The sequence below is a fragment of the Aethalodelphis obliquidens genome, unplaced genomic scaffold, assembly GCF_003676395.1.
Source record: "Aethalodelphis obliquidens isolate GAN/ISIS:26980383/991018 unplaced genomic scaffold, ASM367639v1 scaffold3, whole genome shotgun sequence".
NCBI lineage: Eukaryota > Metazoa > Chordata > Mammalia > Artiodactyla > Delphinidae > Aethalodelphis > Aethalodelphis obliquidens.
The window spans coordinates 21,542,497-21,565,768 of NW_020837947.1; the positions used below are offsets into that span (position 1 = coordinate 21,542,497).

Sequence of the window (23,272 nt, forward strand, 5' to 3'; positions counted from 1 at the left end):
AAGTTACTAGATTCTCAGACAACTCTTGGATAAACAAGTATCACATGTAAAGATTCCAGTTTCTTTGCCCCTCTATGTGCATATAAGATATCCTCAACTTATAAACAGTTTTCTTGGATAATATTTATTTTTCTTTGCTGAGTCACAAAAGCTGAGTTGACCTGTGAAGTACTTGAATTATTGATAATAATTAAGGAGTTACATACCTGGGTGTCAGTTTCTCTGCAGAAATGCATTCTGAGTGATTTTGGGGAACACAGCTCTTTCTGCTATTGTGGGAGCAGTGTCTCTCCTACATCTGATTTCTAGGCTTCTCCCAGAGTTCTTTTTTTTTTTTTTTTTTTGTGGTACGCGGGCCTCTCACTGTTGTGGCCTCTTCCGTTGCAGAGCACAGGCTCCGGACGCGCAGGCTCAGCGTCCATGGCTCATGGGCCCAGCCGCTCTGCGGCATGTGGGATCTTCCCGGACCGGGGCACGAACCTGGTCCCCTGCATCGGCAGGCGGACTCTCAACCACTGCGCCACCAGGGAAGCCCCTGCCAGAGTTCTTGATTGAAGAGTTGGGGGGAGGCTCCTGCTGACACTCTTGTGGGCTGGAGAGTGGGGGAGAGAACCAGTAAAGGTCGGTTTTGGTTTCAGGCTGCAGGACTAGCGGGGAGAGGGCGGCAAAAGAGTGATATCCCCAATGTGGGTAGTGGAGGGAAAAGGCATCCCCTACAGCCCTTTTGCTGGTCTGGCTGCTTACTGGGTGGTCTTTCCAGTGGAAGAGCAAAAGGTAAATCGTGTACTTTTAATTTGAAAATTGCTAACGCATATATATCCTTTTAATACAGTCTTTGTTTATAGCAGTATAGACATTTTTCCATACTGGAACAAAAGCTACATAAAATAATAAGGATGATATTTAAATAAAGATTTTTCATATAAATGTGTTTTAGGGACCTGTGGACTATAAATATTCCTCAAATCAATGCTCAATGGAATGTGAACTTTTCCGTAGAAAGATATGCATCTAATAAGATCCTTGTTCTTGTCCCAGAGTTTGATAAATTGCAGGCCCTCAAAATGTGTAACATGTAAAAGCATGGTTAGGAGAAGATAGATGTGAATTATTGTGAAAACTTTGATTTGATATTTTTCATTTACTTTAAATCTGGCATGACATTTACTGTTGAATTTGACCTCTTTGGGGAAAGACTTTCTAAACTTATTTCCTCTTTACTTGTAAGAACTCAATTAAATCTGTAGAAGGATTCATAACTTGATATTTGCCATGCACTATCTTTAGAAATATTTTGTAATATTATATCTTATATGCTTTTTTTCACACACACACACACACACACACAAACACACACTGTATTTTATTTTTACAAGAGATAAATAAACTGACACCAAGCATTGTAAATGGATGACCACAACAGAAGCAACAATGATTGCAATTACAAAACACGAAACACACTCATACTATGTCATAATATTGACATTCAGTCCAGGAATCCTCCACTGTAACAGCTCCTTTACTTTGCAGTGAAAATTGATTTGTATCTTATATGCTTTTTGATTCTCCAGAAAGCAGTATTTTAGAAAGCTTTTTATGCATAATAACCATTAATAGACATTAATAATGTAAGGAAGTTAATTCGTAATTTCCAAAAAGATCTTAGGTTTTAAAATAAAAGTAGTATCTGTGTTAATGTCAGGAACATTGACAAGGCTGAGAAGAGATTTTGCCTGTATTCAAAATTTATATTAAAGAAACCCAAACTAGTAGAATTCAGAGTTTATTTATACATATAGTTCTGCTATCTGAGGCTTCATATTAAATTTTGTGGTGTTTTATGTATGGAGCTATGGACAGAGAATTTATAAGAAAAATATAACCAAATCTGTTTTTGCCATTTTTATGTATTTCATTTGCTACAGTAACAAATCCATTATTCAATACACTTTTTAACTGTTGGAAGTATTAAAAATTGAGGAAGAAGTGACCCTTGTCTTTCACATCTGGAATCTAATACAAATAAATTTGTTTCATGCTTTCTTGTAATTATGTTAGTCAAACACATGTTTCAATTATTATTAGTGTTTCGTCTCTGTTACGGAGATTTACATAGTGGAAAAAGAGAACATAGGGCTAGATAAAGATTCAGGTATAAAATATTGACCACAGAGTCTTATCGAGATTGCTGGGCTGATGTGCTTCCTTAACTTTATAAACCTAAAATATGAAAAAATTTTCAAGTGACATTATAAAAATCTGAATACTGTTTCATTGTTGTTGTTGTTGGTTTTAATCATTACATAAATCGATAGCTCTCAAACTATTTTCCCCATCTTCCTGCAGCTGTCCAGAATTACCATCTGCTCTTGCAGGTGGACCAAATTCTAATCTCTGGTAAGGCTTGTCACACTGTCTGGTCTGCTTACTTACCATTTCTTTCTTAGGATCCCACTTTGAAATGGAATCCTTTTCTACATAGAAGTTCCATACACTGAATTTTATCTATTTATAATTTGAAAGTGTGGGGCTGACAACTTTGAACCTAAGAAGACATGAAATTGTTTAGAGGGAAAGGATGAATTTCAAGGGCATTTATTGACAACTTGGAAAGAAAACCAAAACAGATCTTGTTTTCTGGAATATTAAATTTTTAACATCAGCCTGACTGCACAATGTGTATGTGTGTGTGTTTGTGTGTATCTTTTAGAAATTTCTGTTATTTGTGTGGTGCTAGTCTACCTTATCCAAGCACACCTGCAAGAAACAGAATAATTTTGTTAGGCTGGTTATCAGTGCAATCAATGTTATTGCATCCGATCTTTGGTTTACATGGGACATGGCCTTCCTTTTTCTCCTATGCAGAAACTAAAGATTATTCATCTCAAGCTTATAGTAGTATACATTTGTTAGAGCTCACCATTATTAGCAAATTGCTTCTATAGATCAATCATGTGAGTATTACTACTGGGGAAGGCCATTCTAATTGATCTGGCAATGAACAGGGAAAGACTTTGCTGCTTCCTAATAAAATACAACAGTGATCATGTTTATTTCCAAACATATAGAAGCAAAGAGGCTTTGTTATTCTAGCCAACATTTGCCTTTGTGAATGCACTTCAGCATTTGCATATGCTGCCTGTGCTGCCTTCATTTGTCACTTGTTAGTGACTCTCTTGAGGTGTTTTCCGGTTATCTGATGCATGTACTCTCTAAGTAGATTTTTAACTTCCTTGAAAATCGATCCAAGTCTTCTATGAAATGATGGTTGAATTTTAACTTCTCTTTCTCTTTTATTTTTTCCATAGTTTAATGAAGCACCTAGAAATTAAAGAGGATTTATCTCATTTTAAGAAGTCTATTTATTACTCAGACAAGTTGCAAAATTTGTTAGGAATAAGGCCTTCTACCAGGGCCAGTAGTGACAGTAACAGATAGCTTGTGGAACTTTATAATAGAAGTGAACATATAAGTAATTGAAAAAAATCTTGAAACAGATGATGAGTACTATGAGTTTATTTCTCTCACATTAGGAGCTCATTTAAGTTTTTATCCTCTTGTTCTTCTTAATATTAGTGGGAATCATGTGAAGGCAACACATGTACATTTAAGCATAATTGTGACTCAGAGTTTTTCTTATCCATTTTACAGTTCAGGTCTGAGAGGATCTCTATTTTCTTTGCTGAATTGCTGCCTTTTAAAAGGAGAACTTGTAGGAAGGGGGAAAATGTTTACACTTTCCCTGTTGTGAAGTGTAACCCAAATGAACATTTTGATTTTGGTTAGAATCCTTCCCTTTCAGTGACTTTCAAAGGATATTACCTCAACTCCTTGCCTAGCGGGACAGCAATAAATATTTTATTTTCAACTTCCTTTAAAAAAATTCTTTCTCTGGTCTTTATTTGGACAAGTTTACGTGGATCAAGTCTTATTGCTTTGCCTCTGAGAGGATGGTGGTGGCTGAGAAAATGCCGCAGACTTCTCTAGTAGTGACCAAAAGTTACAGTATCGGTAAAAGAAAAAAATACAGACAGAAATCTGTGTTTTACTCCTTTTTATATTTCTACAGTGTCTACATGGTCCCTGGCCCCAAAGTAGGCGATCACAAGTGATTCATTTAACAACACTCAGCAGATGTTGTTTTGAGCACCTGGTATGTGCTAGGTGCTCAGCAGAGTTTCCACCTCCAGAAGCTCTGGGTGTAGAAGAAAGGCAGATGTTAACGAACTCAGTGCAGTAGGTGAGGGTTTCCACAGAGGCTGGCACAGAAGGGGGGAGGTTGTGAATAACAGTGGAGGGAAAGAGGCATTCATTCTGATATTAATCAATCACTTGCTGTTTTCTAGGCATTGTTTAAGGTGTCCAGGCTACAGGGAGTAAACAAAACAATACTTCCTCTCTTGAGAAGTTTCTATCCTAGTGTGAGGGACAGATATATATATATCAACCTTCCTAGCACATATGCTTTGTGTGTGTGTGTGTGTGTGTGTGTGTGTGTGTGTGTGTGTGACTTAGGTAGGGATAGGAAAAGGTGTGGGGGCAGATGACATTGGAGCAGGGACCTGACCATTCCGGCAGAAGGAACAGCTGCCCTTGTAATAGTGTGGGCTGCATACATATACTTACATGTCCCCTTGAAAGAAAGGAATGAACATTTTAAAGTGAGGAAGAGGGATAGCTTATTATAAATGGGATAATGTATCAGGCAGGGCATTTGATGCTTTATGCCATGTGTGGGCCACCAGGCTCCATACCTAGGCTTCGGCCAACCTGGAGGTGCCACTGGCCCTGGGCACGGCCGTGGAGTTGGAGTGTTGCCCAAGCCCAGGCTGAGATCCCCTTTCCAGAAGGGTGCCCCCCCTTCCTCCCTAGGTCCTGACCCTATGCCTCAGCTCCCCTCCCACCCTTGGGTCTTGGCACAGGGAAGGCTCTGGCTTGGAAAGGATGAATCTGACCTAAAATTAAACCTGGAGCTATAATATAAAAAAAAAATGCCATGATTAGGTGTTTACAGTACGGAATCTTCAACAATTAAAGAGAAAAGGTGTGGGTGGGGTAAAAAATAGCAATACCCACACTCTGAAGTTTTTGAGAAAAACAGGAAACTAGTCTTTTTTAACCAGCAATGCCCAGAACTGGTTATTGCAGAGAGGGTTGTTTTTCTAATGCATTGTGGTCAGTGCAGCTGTGCCAGAAGTAGATTTCTGCTCATTATGACAGCTGTCCGTGGATTTCTTCAGCTGACAAACCTATAGAGAGGCAAGCGTAATTATCAGTAGTAACCTGGTTATTATGGCCGGATGGTGCTTGGAAAACAATTTGCACAAGTCCTGAAAGCCCGTGAAAACACAGAAAATAAGAGCGTTTGACCACCAGGCAGCTATTTCCAGGAGTTGTGACTGACCCAGACCTGTGAACCATACAATAGCTTATTGTAGATGGACAGTTTGAATTCTCTCTTTATTTGGATTTTTTTTAAAGTTGCCAGACAACATTTGATGGCAAGTGACATAATATTTTTTCTAATTTGCTCATTAACTCAAGCTCTACTTTCTAACAGTGTTTTAGACCTCTTTATCTTTTGCTTATATTTGCTGGTTGGTGGCAATTAAATATGATTTAAAAAGTAAAATTGTTGAAGTCATAGAGATGTTGTCTCTGGCTCTCAGAATCTCACAAATGCACCCTTACTGCTGCCTTTGTGAAATAGGAAAAATGATTACAGAAGGGATCGTTTGGGCAATTATTGATTACTTCTGTGTTCTTTTGAATAAGGTAAAATGCTTTAGAACCAAAGTGAAAAAGAGCAGTTCCCTTTATCTGCACTTATTCGTATACGGAAGACCAGGTTAGTACAGACTAGTCACTGAGGTTTCCCCTCAACTTCCTGTGTGGGTTCAGTGTTATTGGGGAGCCCCTCTAAACCAGAGCACTCTCTTGCAGGCCATTTCTTTGTGCACGTGGAGATGTCATCTTTTTAAGGATAAAAAGGGGTTGAGTAATAGAACCTAGAGTTGATTACTTAGTGCATTTTATGGTCACCAAGCCAAGCATTTGGTCTGTGCATTGAAGGATTTACGCTTGTCTGTTTGCATCAGACTTTACACTTATCTCTTTAATAAGTAAATTATGCTTCTCTCTGGTGAAACTTGTTTGCAGTGCTTGATCCAGGCGGTGTGCCTGGGTTAAGCAATGCCCCCTGTCCAGCTGACTGCCCAGTCTGCTCCAAAAGGGCAGTCGTTACTGCTATTGATTTTTGTAGCGTGTTGGTCATGTTAGAGTTATTTGCAATGAAAGGGAAGTCAACTCCTTGCATCTGCCTTTTTGTTTCACTACAAAAGTACTGTATACCAACACTTTAGTCTCTTGGTGGCAGTAACAGGACTCAAGGGAGATTCTTTTCCCTCCTTTTTCTAGGGGCAGCCTGGGGAGCAGTAGGTGGACTGGGGGGGCATGAAGCTCACCCTATTTTTAACCATTTGCAACCTGCTTCCTAGTGAAATGAGATGGGAGTACCTGCCATTTCCCCCTCACCAGCATGTGGCCAAAAGTAATGAGATAACGGTTGTCAAGTACTCTCAAATGCAGATGACGGATGATTTAAAAAGTACCAGCTCTGGGCTTCCCTGGTGGCACAGTGGTTGAGAGTCTGCCTGCCGATGCAGGGGACAAGGGTTCGTGCCCTGGTCCGGGAGGATCCCACATGCCGCGGAGCGGCTAGGCCCGTGAGCCATGGCCGTTGAGCCTGTGCGTCCGGAGCCTGTGCTCCGCGAAAAGAAAAAAAAAAAAAGTACCAGCTCTTACTGAGAAAAACAAAACAATAAATGCACCCAGCAAACAAACATGTTTTATTAGAATGCCTCCTATTTCAAACACATTAAAATACTGGTTTTTACCTGGGAAAACATAGCCCTGGGAATGTGTGATAATGTTGAAATGGCAGAAAAAAAGGCTTTTTATTACTTTCCCTCCTTCTCTAGAATGGTGTATTTTTAATATGTTTTCACATTCAGATTTTTTAAATCTTGAGGACTAGAAATATAACCTTTTACTTTTCAGACTTGGTAGAGCCTGAGGCTATCATTGACATTATTACTTTTAAATAGCCCCACTAAGCATATGAACAGAAAAAACACAGAGTTGAAATCTCAGTGGGGAGACCGGGGTGGGGTGGGGTGGGGGGGGGGGGGGGGGGGGGGGGGGGGGGAACCATACCCATTCCTTCAGTAGAGCAATGAATGGAAATCCCAGTAGATCCTGCAGCAATGCTGAGCGGTTCCCCAGAACTAATCTGGGTCTCTACCAAAGGGCTATTAAGATGTAAAGTATGTGTCTGTTAACTACTAAAGGGTCCTCAAATTCCTATTGCTGTTGCCCTCCCATTTTGCTTTCCTTGGCAATTGTTACGACAAAGACATAGTTCAAAACACACTGTGCTCTTTTTCTGTCCTTCCTAATGAGAAGGTGGTGCTTGGAGGTGACGCCTGTTTGTGCAGGAGGCTGTGGCTGCCGAGGCCAGTGTGTGATGATTAGCCCTTTCCTGAGGTGCACACTTGGAGATTGTCCCTTGATGTCTTGCTGTCATCATTCCTAATATAGCCTGAAGCTAAACGGAGACTCGCTGTGTCAAGCTTGGGGCCAAAAGGTTTCTCTTGCGGGGACCGGGTGGACTGTGTGCTGTATTCCCAGGCACCCCACAAGTGGAGCCTTCACTGTGGAGGGTTTCACAAAGGGACTTTACCTACTTTCTCTGGAGCAGCCCCGCTTCTCATTACCATCTGGGAAGAAAACCATCATGGTGGTGAGACTCGAAAGGGAGGTCGGAGATGACTAAGTCAAACTCTTTCTCTTCTTAGTTGAAGAGAGGGCCAGAAAGAGGTTGCCAGGGTCGTGGAACTCTTTGTGTCCTGATTAGTGGCTCTGCTTTCATTCCTTTTCACACAGACAGCACGGTAAGGCTTTTCCTGGGGGAGATGGTTACTTTAATACTAGTGAGCTGTGAGCATTTCAGGAACTAGCTGACGTGCCTAGGCTGTCATTGGATGCTAGGGGAAGAATACGGCCGCCGTTTATGGAAATGCTTAAGGAACAGGATGTGGCCTTGATGGCAGGGTTTACATTCACAGAGGAGCTTGCACACTATGCCGCTCTAGGAAACTGCCATGTGATCCAGGTGATACACCAAGTTCGTGCCATACCCTTTCTGCCATCCTCTCGAAGTGTGGCTCTCCTGCTTTAATGACATCAGCGAAAAAACAGATGTCATTCTTTGTAACGCTGAATAGTGCTGTTGGTTGTTTGCAGAATTTCTCTTAGTTGAGCATGATCTTCACAGTCTGTCTCAGTGATTTGTGTCGTAATCACTCGCTTAAACACATCAGGAGCACAGTTCACAGGTAACAGAAAGTTACTGCAGCACAAAGGTTAGAGGGTTTCTCAACTTTGGTGCCATTAACGTTAGGGGATGGGTAATTCTTTGTTGTAGAGGGCTGTTCTGTGCATTGTAGGATATTTTCCGGCGTCCCTGGCTTCTACCCACTAGATGACAATAGCACACATCCTCCCTGGTCATAACAAGTAGAAATAACCCCAGACGTGGCCCTGCGTCCCTTGGGGGGCAAAATCACCCTGGTTGTGAACCACTGTAGGCTAACGGTCAATCTTGGTAGGAGGGCGCATCCACCAGACTGAAGCAGGTTGTCATTAACAACATACAGCTTGACTCTAAGGAGCCAGAGTCAGAAGTAAGGATTGGGAGGGTTAAATTACTAAATAACGAACATTCCTCGTCAGTGAATAGCAACCTAAACCGGGGATTTCCCTTGCTGGCTTGTGGCAGGAATTCCCTTTCTCTTCCTCTCGCCCGCCACCCTCAACTGTAGGACGCTCCCTTTTCAGGACTGCCCTAGCTTCCGATTCACTTTCTCTTCCGCTCTTCTGCCATGTCTGTCTGTTGCCACCAGGGACTGGTCCACCACTGCTGCCTCTGCAAAAGCCTAGAGCCACTGGGATCTTCCAGCTGATGCTGCTGACCCATCACTCTGATCCTGGGGAAAGCGTCTTGCTATTCTTACTTCGTTATTTACTTATTAGAATTTTACCTAAATTTTTATGGCCCGTGTAGGGAACCGTGAGGAGGAGTTTCATATCCAATGGACGCCAGTCCGCAGTGTGACTATTTTTTTCTAATAGAAGCTATGCCATATAAGGTGAGTAGGCCCCAAAGTCCACTTATTACATTGACTTAGGCTAATTCTCAATCAGGTTATATAAACTTTTGAAGGCTAGCCTGGAGTGCCAACCACTATTTGTGACACAGGTTCCAGAGGGAAACATTCCAAATTTCAAATAGTAAGTTTAAAAGCAACCTTTTAGAACACAACTTACGTTAAGTGGGAGCCACTTTGGCAGGCTGGCAGATGAGATGTAGTAGTCCAGCTTGCACCTGTTTCAAGCAAGTTCTTCCCCCAAACCACAAAGAGACCCTCAGATAGGCAGCTCAGACTCTCTCCCTTCCATTGGGACTGAACCTTCTTACCCTAAGTCCCAGACTTGGCAGGCAGACGAGCTGGACCAGCTACGGTTTGCTTCTCTGATGTGGAAAAAATAGGCATCTGGCAATCTCCTTGGATTCCATTTGGACATGCTTGTGTGTATAATCTCTGCCAAGTGAACTTAGGCTGCCAGAGTTTGCCAAAAGAGGAAGAGAAGAACACCTTAATCTATGAGTTGAGATACTAAATGAAGGAAATCAATAAGAAAACAACTGGAATCTTAGCAGGTCTAGAAATAGTAAGAGAAAGATATATGCTGTGCAAGTGTGCAATTAAACTAAGGAGAGTTTGGATTAATTAAAAGATAAGTACAAAAAATTACCTTACTCTTTGTTTCTACATCAAATCACAAACATTTACATCAAATTTGTCAAAGATAGGGATGCTTTTCATTTTAGACTAGAAACATCCAATGGAAAAGAAGCCTACTCCAGGACTTGAAAGGGTCTTCCAATTCTGATAATCCTATGGGTTTTTTTTCCCTTTCCCTCTAAATTTGTCAAGTTGCACACATTAATATGTTAGACTGAGTGATAAATCTATGCAAGCTAGAATATAAGAATGGTAGCCAATGACTTCTTTGGGGAAGTTTCTAGAACACCTATACTGATGATTTTCAAATTAGATTTTCAGGGTATCCTGGAACATCTAGAAGTTTTGAAAAAAGTATAGTTGTGGTGGATTTGACATGTGTCTGTTTTAATCACCTCTAAATTTGAGGCTTCAGATCATGACAGGAGGGAGGCTTAGACCCCAACTTTAAAATAGTGTACATTTAGGAAAGAGTTGCCTTACTCAGATACTATTACATAGCTTTCTGATTACACAGCACGCCTTTTGTTTGGAATTTACACAGTAACAGTCTGTTTTCAATGTCCGTCCATCACTAGCCCCTAAGTTCCATGAGGACAAGAACCATGGCTTTGGGAGTACACAATTTTTTGTTGAATGAATAATCGAATAAATGAGGGGAAAAAATTAATCATGAACATTTTATAAGAAAAGCAGACTGCTTTCTTTTTTATAGAAAAATAAAATATAGAAAATTTCCAATAATGAAGTTAAAAGAAAATTGAAAAGAATGTCATGTAGTGAAGTTTTGTTTCCTTTTTGGAAATTTTTGGCTTTTTTTAAGAACAAAGAAATATTGTGTTTTCTAGAGAAGGAGAGAATGGCATGCCCTGCAAAATTAATCTAGTGGAACATGGGCATATAAAGTCCTCTAAACCTATCAATTTTAGTCTTAGTTTATAGTAATAAACACTTTTTAGTGCCAGAGTAAATTAGGACAATGATCTGGGTAAAAGAATACTCTTGAGCTGTATAAGATTTTGACTTTGTTGCCAAACTTAGAGCAATGACCTTCATTCTAAGCATGAAAGCCTTCCATCGTCGTCGTATAAAGACCTGGTTGACCCACCCAAAACTCCGTTGCCATGTGGTTCAGTAGTACCAACATAGATAGTGAGTAATCAGGAATGGTTCAGTATATTAAACTTTCTTTGGTTTGGCACTGATGGTCCATTTGCCAGATCAAAATCATGAGTAGAACTGAAAATTGAGTGCAAGTAACTACAGGGTACTTGGATTTCTTCAACTCGAGAATCTTTTTATATTGCCACTATGTGTATCTTTTCAAGAGCATTGGTTTAGAGTCAGACTCACTGGATTAAAAAGCCATTTTCAGCACTTACTGTGAGGCCATGGACAAGTTTCTTAAACTCTTGGGGCCTTAAGTCCTCTCTAAGGAAGGTAGTAATGGTACCTGCCTCATAAAAGATTTAATGGGAAAATACACATAAATCACTTAGTACATTGCTGGAACACAAGGACTCAGTAAATGTTGATTGTTGATATCATTCTATGTGATGATTGTTTCAAACTCCATTACTATTTCTAGATCTTTCATTTTCTTAAGGTTTTCAGTAGTAAGCCCAAACTTTTAAGCTTCCTTTTTATGGAAGTCAGAGTCTAAACAGAGTCAAGGCTGCCAAAACTATCTGCTACATCTTATAAAGAGATAAGATAATGCTTGTTTTATGTGTGTGGGCCTCCATATGAAAGAATCACAACCCTAAATCTTGCCAGACCGAGGGCAGGTGGATCCCACTCTTGGCTGGGAACCAAAATCCTATTACCAGGCCTTATTTATTTCAGGCCTGATAAAGATGCTTCCCCTGGGTGATTTTTTTTTTCTCATCTCTTATTTAAAACATAAAGACCAAGGGAGTTGGAAACCTATAAATTAAACTTATAAAAGAAGTACAAAAGTGCTTCTATTATTTTTATATTTCCCAGAAACTGACTTTATAAGTCATTTTCAAAGTTCTAGAGAAACTCCTTTTTTCCTGAATTTTTCATCACATGAGTGAAACTGGGTTTCCAGTTATAATCATGCAACACAAACCATCACATGAACATTAATATGTTTACCTTGGTAAAATTTCTTGTTTACTCTTTTTAGGACTTCTTTTTCATGTAGTGACTTTCAGGGTGTGGATCACTGAGGGGCATGACCCCAGACTGAGCAGTCTGAGTTAGTCATGAGGTGGCAAGCGTGGGGGAGGTCAGCGGACCTTTTAGGGGGCTCTTCAGAAATCTTCCTGGTACACTTACCGGGAACTTGTGATCGCCAGGTTTAGGAATTGCCTCCTCTTTGTCATGAGCAATTTCTTTCATCTTGCACAGTTTAAATTTGGTTTTGATATTTCCCAGTGGAAGTTGTTATTATTGCACAGAGTTAAAATCTGTTTTAAAATAAGGGATTTAAGTGGATCATCTGTAAAGTTTTGTTCAGCTTGAAAATCCTATGATCAAAGTTCACCTTTTTGCCTTTTAGTAGTTTTACTTTTAAGATGTCTCCAGTTTTGTGTGAAATCTTGCTGATTCCTTTTGGTTCCCCAAATCAATATTAGTAGTTAATTGTTGAGAATTTGAAATTTTACTTTAACACAGTCAAGTTTTAATTATGTCTCTCCACTGTGGCTAAAATGTAATCTTGTTAGAACACTTTTTTTTTTTTCAGGACTATAGCTTTTAAAAGGTCTCCCAACTTCAAAAATTAAACATGGTCAAATATCTTCCATTTTGGAAGTAAACAAACAAGCAAACTGAAACCAATAATCGTAATGGCTTGTCTAGCTCATATGTTATCTATCTCAGCTGCATCATGGTTTTGGCCACCTGCTTTAGAAAGGAATCTCAGTAACCTCTTAATTTTGAAATTCAGTGAAATCTTTTAGGTCTTTGCCTTTTTTACCTAGTTTTGATTTATATTTGACACTATCATTTAATTTTTTCTCCACTTGGCTCTGTGATGCTGTGACCTGGTACCCACCTCTGTTCTCAGCCCCTTCCCACACTACTCAGTTTCTGTGGCTTTCCCCAAAGTGCAGCCCTTGTGCCTCTTCTCTCTGTAGCTTCCCAAACCGCTGACAAGGCCCATTGTTTCAAGTATCACCCTAGATGCCGACGATGCTAGTGGTCTTCTAAACAGGGTTTTCAGCTTGCATATTCTTGTGGGTTTTATATCTATATGTCCCGCTATCTGCTTGGACATTTCTATCTGAGTATTCTTAAGGCACCTCAAACCTAGTTTGTTATAAAACGGAATATACTCTATTTCCTTTCAAACTTGGTTTTCTCCTTGTTTACCTGACAAGCTTCTGCTGATTACTCCAGGTTCATTTCAAGTGTCTCCATTCTCAGCCCTTCCTTGATCCGTACACCTCACTCTCCTGTGGGCCCTATTGTAACTTGTACTACAGCACTTTTCATCCTACCTGCAAGCCAGGTGTTCGTTGAGATCAGAAAACACATTTGTGTGCCTTCGGATGCAGCACAGTGCCTGGTGTGGGACAGGTACTTAGAAAATGATTGCTGAATATGTTAACAGGTGACAGAAACTGCAAATTATAGATATTGAAATAGGAAACAAAATTTTTATTTCACCAGGCAGAAACGTTTGTAAGTGGTTGGGTATTAAAAAGGTATTTTCTTATAGTTTTATAGAAAATGAAACCTTTGTTGGTTAGGTGTAGATCCTAGGACTTCAGAAGGGAAGAGAAGCCTATATTTCCTTCCTAGACTCATGGTCGACCCGGTACTTGCACTTGGTTTGAATGGAGACTCATTCATGGAGTCCTGGTAGCAGGTGTAGTTTTCTGAGTGGTTTTCCCAGCTATTTCAAAAAGCATCTGAATGCGCAGAGCAGAGCTCAGCTATCAGCTGGGAGAACATTTAGGTGTAATTTTTTCCTAGATGCACTTCCTCTCCACTTACTCTTCATTCCCAAATGGGGCTATGTGGGTCAGGATACGGGGATGATATATAGGCTTCTGTTTACTTCGGCAGAAAGTAGTGAAAAATAACGGTTTAATTTACAGAGTGCTAACCCCTGCTCCATCCTCCCTCCCTGCCCCCATACACACAGATAAAATTGTGTATCTGGGTGGGCTAGTCACACCCATTTAAAATCATCTCTAAATGCACTCATATTATCCTTTGGTACCAGTAGCTTCATCACATTGCATTGAAGGAGTATTAAAAAAAAAAAGTTTGTTATTGGAATCTTTATGTTGTTGGGATCAGCTTCTAACTAAATGGAATAGGTATAATCTTAATGGATTCATCCATGTTAAGTTTTAAAATGAGGTCTTAGCAGTGAAGACTCATCTCTGACTGTCCTGTATGTAAGATGAAGTTCTCTGCACTGTGATACTGGACCACTGCAGAATTATGTTATGTAACTATTTCCCTTTTGGCATTCATAGAAACAAGAACTATGTCTCCAGAGGTCATCCCACATTGAGCAACAATTTTAAATACATGAATAAAAATTCCATCTGGCTTTCTTAATACTTCACATAGATTTGTCTTTTTGTTGTATTTTGTAGCCTTATACTGGCTTGGTAGTCTTTTATGAGGAACAACAAACAACACATCCTGTTTTTATAATATCCAGCACAAATCCCAGTGGAATTATTTCAGAAATAGCTAAGGTTCTTCTTATATCAGTTAGCAGTTTTTTTGAAATTTCCATTATTTAATGTTTCTCCTCAAAGTCTTAGAAGTGTAACTAAAACAAAATTGATTTGTGTCCTCGGGCACCTAAGTCCCGCTAAGTGTTAATGGTCCAGGGTTTTTATATTGAGTTTGAAGATAACGGAAGAGCAATGGTGACCATTTTAAATTGCAAATATTTGTAAAACTCTTTTTGATCTTTTTTTTTCCCCTTCCATTTCACGGTTTCATCTTTTTGAAATTCTGCAGGATTAACTTTGCTTATGTTCAAATAAGTTAAAATTGAATGGAAAAGATATTTTTAAAGGGTTGCACTATGGCTTTAGGACTGGTGAAAGAGCCAGAACGATGATTCAGAAGCTGAAAATAACTGTACATTTTATGCAATCAAGTAAAACTCTGTACCTTGGCCTTCCCCACACCGGATTAGCAAGGAGTTGGAAGTTATTCTGCCCCCAGCATGCCACTAGGGATGACTAGCTGGGCTGTGACAACCTGCCGCCTAAACGGAGCATGTGCGGCTAGAAGGATAACCCTGACGTACTGGGTGGATTAGAGTTGAGTGACCTCAACTCATATTCATTTCCTCGGAAAGGAAAGCTCACAGGGCCCTTTCTGTGCTAAGGGGTGTTGATGCGGTGTGGGTTCTCACGGTGGCACCCAGTCACTCCAGTGGCCTACGTGTGCCATGTTTCCCTGGGATGCTTGCTTCCTTGAAAGGGCTTCGGTTCATTCACAACATTTATCCTGGTCCTGAGGAATCACATTTTAAGATTACAGAAGGGAGAGTGGTTGATTAATTTTTCTTTTACTTTCTTACAGATTTTCCTTTCTTACTTTGTTTTTTGTATGTTTCTATGCAAAAAGCTATACAATAAAGGGGGGAGGAGAGAAGATAATTAATTCCTGAATGAACTCCCATTTCTGTTGAGCAAGTAGGGTAAACTTTTCCAGGTAGAACATTCTAGGTCCAAAAGCTGAGTCATCTTTGTGACAGAGTTCGATGCCTCACCATAAGTTCTTGTTACTCAAAATGGGACTCTATGCTGTGTCCTGTCAAATAAATAAAACTGTCAGGTTATAATAAACATGCAGTGCTTCTCTAATTAAACAGAATTGATGGGAAATATCTGGGAGGATATTAGCAATGGAACAGTGATGTTTGCATTTAAATGATCTTAATTACCCCTTAGACTTAATGCCCTATTAAGATGGACGGGAGAATGTCACGTCTCACTTAGCCCTATTGTTTGAGACAGTGGCTGCAAGCTGAAAAGGACCAGAGTGCATTCACTTGCATTGTGATGTCTGCTTTTGCGGACAGAAGGTTTGGGAATGTATGTTCTTTGCTGTTCTTTCTTTCCTTCTTTTTTTCTTCAAAGGAAATTAAATCACATCCCTGACAGGAGAGGGTAAAATCTCTGAGCAGACCTCCCCAGTGCTTGGAATTCACAGACTCTACCCTGTCCCAGTTTGCTATTATCCTAAGGCAACACACTCCCCTGCCGCTCTTTGCGTCTTTGGCTGCTCGCCAGCCTCCCAGGGCCTCCGGCTTTGATGTGAGGAGCAGGCTGTCCTCGGGCCAGCCTTTTGTTGCTGCCCTGGCCTGGGCTTCACTCACCCACAAGGCCAGAAGGGATGTCCTGTCTCGCAGTATACATTTCGACAGCCCAAGTCATCATCAGGGGTTTCTAACCACCCCCCCCACAACGAGGCAGAGAGAGCTGCCTTTGTGTCACCACAAGTGGCTGCCCCCAGCCGCCCAGCTCGCTCTGCTGGCTTTTGGTGCCTGTCCTCAGGGGAGGGCCTCTCTGCCTGGGGGAAGACACCAGCTCTGCCAGGTTGGCTGTCAGTCTGAAGGGCCTCCTTGGCAGGGCTCAGGGGAACCGACCCGACGAGTTGAACAGCTTCCTCTGGGGACTGTGAATCGACCTTCATTTGATCTAGGCCTGGCAGCCCGGTTAGTGAGGACATCAGTTCTGGCTCGGGGAAATCTCTCTTAACTGAACCTATTTCCACCATGGTTCCGGGCTTGCAGTTAGAAGTCGCTACCATTGTAAATTTAACTCTTAAAACTTCTGGTAATATCTGTGGGTAATTCTAAAAGTAGGTGGATGCATAAATACAGAGGATTACAAGGAGAGATACCAGGGAAGAAAAAATGGGGCTATGTCTTATGACTAACCAAAAGGCCAGCTCCGAGCCAAAGGGAGGGGGGTGGGGGGAGAGAGAGAGAGAAAGAGAGAGAATATTTCTCCTCGATGAACTGTCTTCAGAAGGGCCAATTTGATTCAAATAGAAATGGCCTTACAAAACTGAAAGCAGACCATGTCTCCTTGTAGTTTATGGCACAGTACCTTGCCCTGGATCTTCACAGGATTTAGTGATAACATCTCCCACAGAGGGTGGCTTTCTTGCTTCTATTCTAGTAAAACCCACTCCCCAAATATACCTCTTTGCCAGCCATTATTTATTCATTTGTATTAAGTTTTATAATCTTCCAAGTTTTTTGTTTGTTTGTTTTCATAAAGTAAATTCTTTTCCTAATGAGAGTGTATTACATTTTTGGCAGGCAAGGATGAAAAAGATGATTAGCTCTTTCTTGCAGTAGATGGGGAGTGCAGCCTGAAGGATCCCATGACCTAGTCAGGGGAGGACACCTGAAAGGGTTCAGAATAGAAAGGGGAAGAGATTTGTAGACGATAAACTTCACAGTCTTATCAGGGCATGCCCGTTTGCCTTCTATTTAGTATTTTGCAACCATTCATGGGTAACAGTTAATTTAGCAGTCTCATATTAATCTCTTTTTCTTGTCATTAATGAGGATACGCCTGAGTGGATTAGTGGGGCGTAGGGGAGAGTAGTGGGGGAGTAGGTAACCAGCCGTGCATCCTGAATACCAGGGCTTCATTTAGCACAGCTGTAGTGATGAATGTATCTTATGTTCAAGTTTCCAGACTTTGAACTTGCAGAGTTTTGTCATAATCTATTACCTAAATTCCATCTTCCAGCAAGCACAGGGAAGTTTTGTAGCACAGAAACATAGAAGGGACAGTAGTTGTGGTTAAACCATAGTCATGGCATTTAACATTCATGTGAAGTGTAATATTTGCAGGTAGCTCACATATCATTTCTCATTGTTTACGATAAGGTGATAAGGTTGGCAGTGCCAAAGACAGAACTGGAACTCGGTGAGATTGTTGACCTGCCTTGGGATTGCTAAAACCTACTGTTTCTCTTTCAAACGTTCCCTCCTACAGCTTAGTAGGTATCCTCATTGCCCTATAATTTTCTTTAGTAAAAAAAGTGTGGAGTTTGAATTTTCATGTTTATATTGACCCTTGCGATCCTCTGTTCCTTTTCAGTTGAATCCATTGGACAATATATCTGACATACTGGGGGTTGATGGGAAAAGTTCTCTAAGGAGATTTAAAAAAAAACAGGGCTTCCCTGGTGGCGCAGTGGTTGAGAGTCCGCCTGCCGATGCAGGGGACACAGGTTCGTGCCCCGGTCCGGGAAGATCCCACATGCCGCGGAGCGGCTGGGCCCGTGAGCCGTGGCCGCTGAGCCTGCGCGTCCGGAGCCTGTGCTCTGCAACGGGAGAGACCACAGCAGTGAGATGGCCCACGTACCGCAAAAAAGAAAAAAACCAAAAGCCTTAGGTTATAATTCATTAATAATTTCATTCTGTTTCTGGATGTGTTTTCTTCCCATCGTCAGCCAGCGTGGGAGGAAAGGGAAGAACAATGCTAGAGCCGGGGGTGTTGTGTGGGTATGTGCCATCCAAAAGTATCTTCTAGGAGAAAAAAAGTGTTTATTTTTATAATAAAAGTAGAATTCAAACACTCTGAATAACAGAAAATTATTAATTCTATTGTAGTGAAAAGTTAATCCTAATGCTGTTAAAATCATTAATCATTAAAGACATCAGTTAATCAAAGGCATATACTGCATAAATATATATACAAAAATGGTAACTTTGTGGTACCAGGCTTAAACCTATCAAATGTCATTAATAACTATCGATGTTGCCAGTGAAGAAAATTTAAGACTAAAGCAAGATTGCCTGTTGCTTTACTGTCCTCAAACAGCATTGTAATTCCCAAACCTGCACATTTTAAACAAGGTCAGGGGTTCCCTTCACCTGGTTAAAAGTGAATTCTGGTTAACATTTCTAATGATGATGTCTACAGCCACAAAGCAGGTGACGTAGTTTTCTCTTACTGGAACTCCAGGCACATAGCTCCCTTCGAGAATTGCCTTTTCTGGTCCTGCTCTTTCTCTATCCACATCCCCCCAACCTGGGGCCTGACCAAGTCCAGCCTGCTCTTTGAAGCCCCTTACCACTATTCTAGCCCTGACTGAACTCTTCCTGTTTTCAATTCCTATTATTCTTAGAATCATTAGCGCACATTTTAGCATTTAGCACTTAATTGTTTAAAAAGTCATTTTTTATGGGTTAGCTCAGGGCTAATCGCATGTACTTTATTATCTCCTCTAACAAGCAGCCTAGTGTTAGGTACCTTGCAGACATTCTTAGTTGTTGATTATTATTTCCATTGCCTGGCAGTCAGTAACAATTGTTACAGACTAGAATCTCGCTTCTCAAAGTGTGGACCTCAGTCGAGCGCATCACCATCACCTGGGAACTCCAAGCTGGACCCCACCCAGACCTGTAGAATCAGAATCTACATTTTAACAAGCTCCCCTGGGGGACTGATATGCATGGTAAAGTTTTCACTGCCCTGTTGAGGAAGGTCCCTCTCGCTGGGCGTGGCAGAGATCCCATGAACCTTCAACTAACTTTTACTTTCTGCCAGCATTGTATTTAGGTATCTGATTGTAACAGAATGGAAACTGTGCACTCTTACTGTAAGAATGAGGTTGTAAGTGTGGTCTTTACATAGAAACTGTACCATTTAAAAGTGGCCAGAGGGCTTGTTTACGTATTCAGGACCGTATTTGTGTTCTGATTCAAGACAAATGCTAGATCCAAATCATTAAAATCCCTTTAAATGGCCTCTTTTAAAATTTCAAACTGAGGAGCAAAAAGTATGATTTCCTTTTTCTTAGTTACCTTTTTTTTGCACTTGAAGTGCTTACACCCACTCAACTTGCTATTTTGAACGCTGGGAAAGAAAATTTGTGGGCATCTTGCAGTCTTTCAGGAAACAAGGCTCAGATTAAATATTTGCCACATTTTCTCCGTGTTTCTTTCTTCAGGGAAGTGGAGAAGCACATCATTCATGCTTTCACTCAATTTGACACAAAGTGTGACTTTCTAAGTGTGGATGGAAAACGACTCCTTATTTGTCTACCTTCACACAGATAGATATTCCCGGCTTTTCCCCTCCCATTCCTTCTATTTGTCCTTCTCTTCCCTTTCACTGTAGTGTCTACAATTCTTCATATACCACATAGATTTCATAAAATATGAGATTTTTTTTTAGAGTATCTAGGTCCATTAAATCAAGGAAGATAACGTGGATTTAATTATGATGTACGACATTATGTAGACTAATCTCAGTCAAGTTTACATTTAAAATATTTAATTTTAAGTCATTTACATTCCCTGTTGGTTTTTCTCTCTCGGTGAATACACACCTATTTCTCGGATAGCAGAAATAAGAGATATTGGTCAAGATGGAGGGAAAAGAGGATATTAGGTAACCTCAGCCATTCAGCTTTGTTTTAAATGAACTCAGGGCTTTGTCTTATAAATACACTAAGAAAATAAAGTGGTTGCCAAGGCTATTATTTTGTGGTGGTTTTGTCCTTTACAGACAGCTTCATTTCATTTTCGTTGAGGCAATTAAGATGTTTTATTTAGAATAGGGCTTAAAATACTTGTCTTCCATTTAATCAGTGTTCACCTACATGTACAGGATATTATTCAGGGGACCTTGTGAGGAATTAACACAATTTAGTAGCTGAACTTGAGAATGAAGTATTTCCAAGCAAGTGAAATGGAAATGAGGAAAGTCACAGAAGGAGGAGACTTGTAGAATGTAAATGTTTATTGAATATAAAAGTTAAAATGTAATAGAAGTAGAGGTGCATCATAATATTCTATGTTTTCTTTACATGGGAAAACAGAATATTACAAAGATGCTTATATATGCGATTCAACACAATTCTCTTCAAACTCCTGATGAGAATTGTTTGGGTATGGCTGAATATGGAGGGTAGAAAATACACTTAATCAAATAATATAATCTGGGAAAATGGGTGAGAATTTCTCAAGTATATGTGTGCATACAAGGAAATATCAAGGAATATTTGAAAAAAAAAAGAGACTAGGGAGTAGAATCTAGACCTACTGTGGATTCAAACATACTATAAAAAAATAACAATGATTAAAACCACCTAACACACACACAAGTTCATGTAATAATGCACATGAAAACTATATAGCACAATGCCCATCACATAAATCTATTAGGTCTGAACAAACATTCCCTTTTAAATATGTAGATCAATGTAACAAAATGAGGAACCCAGAAATGGACCCATAATAATACAATATACACATAAAATATAATGTAGCAAGTTTAGTAAACAGCATTGTGGGAGAATGGGCTTGGTCAAAAAATCTTTGAATAGATACCTCACACTGAGGATCCAGATACACACCAGACGTATTAACTGGTTAATATCTAAAAACAAACTTAAGAACAATTTGTAGAAAATTTAATGTATGCATATATTAAAAGGCCATTTAAATTCATAAGAAAAAGTAGGACCTAAAGACAGTCAAATTATGTGAATAGAATAATGTAAAATTTTATATTAAAGATGAAACAATAAAATTATCTTAAAATAGGAGACTATGATCACCATTAAAATAAAAAAGCAATCCTAAAATACCATTTTATATTAAGTAAATCACCGAACAAATTTAATCACATACAACGGTGAGGAAGTCTAGTGAAAGTAGAATGCTCAGATTGCTGGTGGCTTTATAGGTAACTTCAATCTCTTGACATCAATATGGCTTTTTATGAAGTCCATAAAAATATTTATACCCTTTGATTTAGTAATTGTATTTCTGTTAGTATTTTAAGGAGAAAGTTGTGTTTCCAGTGTTAAAAATAAATGAGAACATCTGAAATACTCCCACATGTAGGAATGATTAACGAAATGACTAAGTAAGCATGCTAACTCTATGGAATATTATATGGCTGGTAAAAATGAGAACTTTGTGAATTACATGGAAATATAGTATATGTTTATGAAGTGTTAAATGAAAAAAATAGAATGCCTAATTATGTGTGTTATGAGAGCATCTGTGTGAAAATATGCTTACATGGGGAGCAAATAAATACTAGATTAGAAATTTTTTTAATGAAAATAATTGTGTTTGAGTCATGGGTTTAAGGGTGTTTCTCTGGTTAGAAATGTCTTCAGTGTTGTTATGTATTTATAAGTAAGTAAGGCAGCTGTACTAACTGACCATTAGGACACTGTTTTCTAACTGTTATTCTGGAGCTCTGCTAAAATATGCCGAGACGTTTTGGGTGTGTAAGAGTCTAAGGTGTTCTCAGTCTCCTATTCTCCTTGGCCAGTTTTTCACTAAGTTTGCAGAGAAGTGAGTTGACTATAGCTATGCTGAAGAGGGTGGTATGGCACCTGTGGTATTTGTGGGTCTGTTCTCACTCACTTTGCACCCACTTTCTTCCCTTCCTAAACTGAGAAGCATCTTTAATGTCGTTGGTGCTCAGTAAACTCCTGCTCAATGTTATTGAACTTTCGCCTACGGGGAGGAAAAGCTCTGTGATGTAAAGGGGAAAATGGTAGAAGAATAGTCAGGAGACCTGCCTTCCGGCTGTGTGACCTGAGGCAAGTGACTGTGACCTTCTGAGCCTCAGTCTCATCCTCAATACAAGGAGGGTGCTCCACAGCTGCTAAGCTTTAAGTACCGGGGCTATAAAGACATTACAGTTCACAAGCTCACTCCAGGGTGTCATTTACTCCTTTCAAGGGCAGTTTTGTGTGCTCCTAAAAGAGCTAATTTACTGTGTTCACTGTTGCAACAGCTCAGACAGCTAAAGCTTTCCTGGGAATGGCCTGGTCAGCTCAGGGAGCATGGTTCCTATCTACTACATGGGGAACCATTCAGCCAGAGAAAGTCACTCTAATTCTGCATTGTAGGTACACCTATTTATTATACAAAAATGACTGAAACACACCAATTGGTGACAAGCATGATCAAATATTAGCTAATGATAAATTACTCCATTGTTTAGACTATGTACCTGACTGAAATACAAAGTTCAGATGTATTTAGATTTTCTGATGGAGCCAAACTACCACTGACTGAAGTGGGTTTTTTTGGTCTTGCTTTTCTTTTTTCCTAGTGTGGTGAGGCAGGCAACAAAAACAAGTTGAAGGCAAGGAGGAGTAGACTCAACTGCTTTCATCAGCTTATAAAATTGTTTTAGGTAGGTACTACTGTATGGTATAAGAATTATAGGAAACCAACCGTCATCTCTCAAATGTTAGTCATTTCCAAGGAAATGAACATTTCTAAGGAATGTTGTATCATGGTTTGTACACATGAGGCTCACTTGTTATATACAGGCAACATATCTGTACCTTCTGTGTCAGTTAAGGGTGGTCATTTAACTGATAACATCCATACAGGTGACTAACATATTCTGTACTTATTGCTTTTGAAGCTTGGTAGGAAGTGCCCA

The 23,272-nt window shown here is 39.9% G+C and overlaps 1 protein-coding gene across 6 annotated transcripts in view; it reads left to right on the forward strand.

Moving 5' to 3' along the window:
* HIVEP2 (HIVEP zinc finger 2) overlaps nt 1-23,272 on the forward strand; it is a 191,667-nt gene that overhangs the window by 83,130 nt on the left and 85,265 nt on the right. Inside the window, exon 3 of one of the 6 annotated variants that reach the window (XM_027084851.1) lies at nt 22,934-23,017. The exons of 4 other annotated variants lie outside the window; for them this stretch is intronic. The gene's annotated coding sequence lies outside the window, so the exon portion shown is untranslated. Of the gene's footprint in view, nt 1-9,124; nt 9,210-22,933; nt 23,018-23,272 lie in introns of those variants that run through there. One more of the 6 variants, XM_027084858.1, reaches the window with a different exon arrangement.